Genomic DNA, 4,423 nt, shown 5'->3' with positions numbered 1-4,423 from the left:
TTCGTCAATGTTGCAGTCCCTCAGCTTGCCCACCAGAATTGGGTGGGACACTGTGTCGAAGGCCTTCTGGAAGTCCAAGAAGATGACATCGACTTCCTCCTTCACATCTAAGCTCTTTGTTACCTGGTCATAGAAAGAGACCAGGTTAGTCAGGCAGGATCGGCCTTGCATGAACCCATTCTGGTTACTCCTCAACATCACTTCCCCTGCAGGGCTCTCACAAATGTGGCCCTTGATTATTTTTTGAAAGACCTTCCCCAGGATAGAAGTGAGGCTGACTGGCCTGTAGTTGCCAGGCTCTTCCTTCCTCCCCTTCTTGAAAATAGGGACCACGTTGGCCCTTTTCCAGTCCTCAGGAGTCCTCGAACAGCCGTGCCAATGGCTTCACAATGACACCAGCCAATTCCCTCAGCACCCGCGGATGATATTTGTGAAATATCTTGATATAAAAAGCAGATGTTAAAGTTTGCCATCTTGCTAGTACACCTATTAACAGCGTAGAGCAGGGGTGGGCAAAATGTGGCTCGGGGTCTGGATGTGGCCCGCCAGGCCATTCTATCCAGCCTGTGAGGCCCCTAAAAAATTAATAAAATTAACATTCATCTTCCCCCGACTGCCTGTCATCTGGCCCTTGATGGCTTGCCAAAACTCAGTAAGCAGTCCTCCACCCAAAATAATTGCCCACCCCTGGTTTAGAGTGACTCTGGCTGAGTAAGTAAACAATTTGTGGGATGTTTTCTTTTCTTTTAATCAGATTGCTGTTTGGGAACTAGATTACTTGGCCGAAATGAACGCTAAATATAGATGGAATGGGATAATGTGTTTCATAGCGGAGTTCATGGGTCCTGTAGAAGTCTACAGCTTACAGGTTTAAAAGAGCAGGGGAAACAACAAAGTAAGTTCTCTCCTGGTGGTCAGTACTGTAAGATTTCTTCTATACTGGAGATTTAGCTGAATATGGTAAAGTGGTAAATAATATTTAATACTTTTGTTTGGTAAATCCTATTAATTTGTTTTTATCTTTGTGTATGTTAAGAATTTTTAGGAACTTCTTGTACAAGTGGTAACTTTACCAAAAACAACTTAATTTTTACCTTAATGTTTTAATTCTGATGATACAGTGGTCTAAGCAAGGTTAAAGTACAAATTACAGTGATTCACTCAATCATGTGGTTTAGAGTAGCTCTGTTTTGAATCTAATTAATAGGTCCAGTGATGATATGTCTGTATTACTGTCTTGTTATCAGATGCTGACATGGAAAACACATATAAAACAGACTTAATTTTTAAAACACTAATTTTATTTATTCCAATGAAAGTCCCAGTGAGGAAATTGGTTTTAAATATTTAATGTGAAAATCTGCAACCTGTGAATTCACAAGCCTAAAATTAAAAACAAACCAAAATACTCACATTTGTTAATGCTTATGGACTTAGAGGAGTCTTCCCTAATGTTGCATGGAGGTCTAACCAAAATGAAAAAAGTTCAGGAGAAGCATCTGCCCCTCTGAAGCTAAAAATAACAAGGACCCTGGGTGTGAGAGAAGTGTTTTTAGAGGGCTGCATTACTGCTGCTGAAACATTGGGTCCTGTAACGAGGCCAGCTGGCTACAGCTATGCTCATGTGTGGAGAGCAAAGATAGCAAGGATGATGTAGCTAGTTAAAGCTGCACTTATACATGTGACCTTTCATTGGAATAGAAGTAGATACAAGACATTTGGCCTGAAATTAGTTGCAATCGTAGTTTCTCCATCTGATTTTGTAACTTACAGTAATAGCTCAGAATGGGAACGGGAGGTTTTCATGTCCCTTGCCCTCAGTTAAATAAAAACTTTTTTCTACCCGTGTACTTACACAGCCATCCATAAACTCGCTTTTCCCTTACAAGCCCTTGTCCCATTTTCAAAAGCAATATAGTCAGGAGAATTCAGTGAGTGGTTATTTGGCTAGCTGCCGGAGCTTGGGAAAGAGACAGAGTATTATGAGTATCCTCTCGGGCACGTGTCTCAGTAGGAAAAACTGGGCTGTTCCCTAAGTGCCTATTAAAGTATTAGAACGGAAGGAACCTGTTCCTCAGGCTGTCATACTCTGGAAAGGGTGAGTCAAGAAACTTGTTGGCCCCGTTTGATAATTCTAAATTAAGAGGGAGCAAATGTTTGAAGAACTTCAAAACCCGGCTAGACAATGCTTTGGTTGGGATGATCTAATTGGGGATGGTCCTGCTTTGATCAGGGGGTTGGACTAGATGAGCTCCTGTGTCCCTTCTAACCCTTTCTATGATTCTATAAAACTGTGCTTTTCATAGGTACCCAGAATACCTTGTTCATGTGATAAAAAGTTATGATAAATGGTAACACTGAACAGTCTTTTACAGACTATGACACAGGTCAAATGTGAGTATGCAACTTTGACAAAATGCTGGTACCTCAAAACCTGATCATTTCCTCTATACCTCTGTGACTTCTGTGTTTTTAATGTACAGTCAAAAATAACACATTCAAATTACATTTTTCTCACGGTGGAATTTTTTATCACAGAGAACATCTAGACTCAGCAGAAAATTTATCAGACTAACTAACGCTTTCTCAACAGTAAAGGGGAATAAAAGTCTCAAGAATAGATTCCCATTCTTTGTAATGGCCCAGATCTTTGCTACCAGTTCAGAACCTGTTCAAAACTAGGGCCTATGTCAACCAGAACTACAGCTGGCAATGAAAAGCCATTACTGCAATGGTATAGTTTTTTAATTACCTACCGTAATTTGAGTTTTGGACAAAAAATCCATGTCTTGAAGCAGCAAGATGCATGAAGTAAGCTTATGGTTTAGTCATTGAAATTCTTGGCCTATTCTTCCCTCCCATCTCATATCTAGATTGTGATTTAGGGCAGAGACCACAGGTATTATCCTGGCCTGTTAAAATGAATGAAAATGTTATTGCCTTTTCGTGATTCAGGATGTCACCCACATCTTGTCACTCATGGAACGATTTAGTTGGGGATGGTCCTGGTTTGAGCAGGGGTTTGGACTAGATGACCTTAAGTCTCTTCCAACCCTCATTTTCTATGATTCTATGATTTTACTACAGTACACACCACAGCTTGATTAGTATACAAGTAAGTAAATAATGCCTGAGTCAGCATAGAAGCAAGTGAGGTAGAATAGGCTTTAAAAACTCTGCTGTTGCAATGAAATATCTTAGAGATGTATAACAATGAACTGAAATATTGAGTTTCTTGCAGTTTGTACAGGCCCAACCCTGGTAGAACTGATTTGAAGGGGATCAGGACCTTATAGTATCATACCCCTTAACAATACCCAGCACTTCTACATATGGAATCATAGAAAATGAGGATTGGAAGGGACCGCAGGAGGTCATCTAGTCCAACCTCCCTGCTCAAAGCAGGACCATCGCCAATTGAATTATCCCAACCAAGGCTTTGTCTAACCAGATCTTAAAAACCTCCATTGACGGAGAGTCCACGCCATAACCTCTCTGGGTAACCTGTTCCAGTGCTGTACTACCCTCCTAGTGAGAGAGTTTTTCCTAATAGAGTATCTAACCTAAATTTCCCTTGCTGCAACTTGAAACCATTGCTCCTTGTTCTGTCATCTGCCACCACTGACAACAGTCTAGCTACATCCTCTTTGGAACCACCCTTAAGGGTGAAGGCTACTATTAAAATCCCCTCTATCTTCTCTTCTCTAGAATAAATAACCCCTGTTCCCTCAGTCTCTCCTCATAAGTCATGTGCCCCAGCCCCCTCACCATTTCTGTTGTCCCCTGCTAAACTCCCTCCAGTTTGTCCACATCCTTTCTGTAGTGGGGGGCCCAAAACTAGACAGTACTCCAGATGTGTCCTCACAGGTGCTGAATAGAGGGGAATAATCACTTCCCTTGATTTGCTGGCAGCACTCCTCCCAATGCAGCCCAGGATGCTGTTAGCCTTCTTGGCAACAAGGGCACGGTGTTGGCTCATGCTCATCTTATTGCCCACTGTAACCCCAGATCCTTCTCTGCAGAGCTGCCCAGGCAGTCAGCCCCCAGCCTGTACTGGTGGATGGGATTGTTCTGGCCTAAGTTCAGGACTTTGCATTTGTCCTTATTCAACCTCACAGGATTTCTTTTGGTTCAATCCTCCAATATGTCTAGGTCTCTTTGAACCCTAACCCTACCCTCCAATATATCTACTACTCCCCCCAGTTTGCGAACTTGCTGAAGATGCACTTCATCTCATCTTCCAGATCGTTGATGAAGATATTGAACAAAACCGGCCCCAGGACCAACCCCTGGGGCACTGCATTTGATACTGGCTACCAACTAGACAGTGAGCTATTGACTCTACTCTCTGAGCCTGATGATCCATTATATCAATCTTACAGTCCATTCATCCTGCCTGTACTTCCTCAGCTTGCTTGTGAGG

The sequence above is a fragment of the Gavialis gangeticus genome, unplaced genomic scaffold, assembly GCF_001723915.1.
Source record: "Gavialis gangeticus isolate Ggan-Ray unplaced genomic scaffold, GavGan_comp1, whole genome shotgun sequence".
Taxonomy (NCBI): domain Eukaryota; kingdom Metazoa; phylum Chordata; order Crocodylia; family Gavialidae; genus Gavialis; species Gavialis gangeticus.
This window is presented reverse-complemented; position numbering follows the sequence as displayed.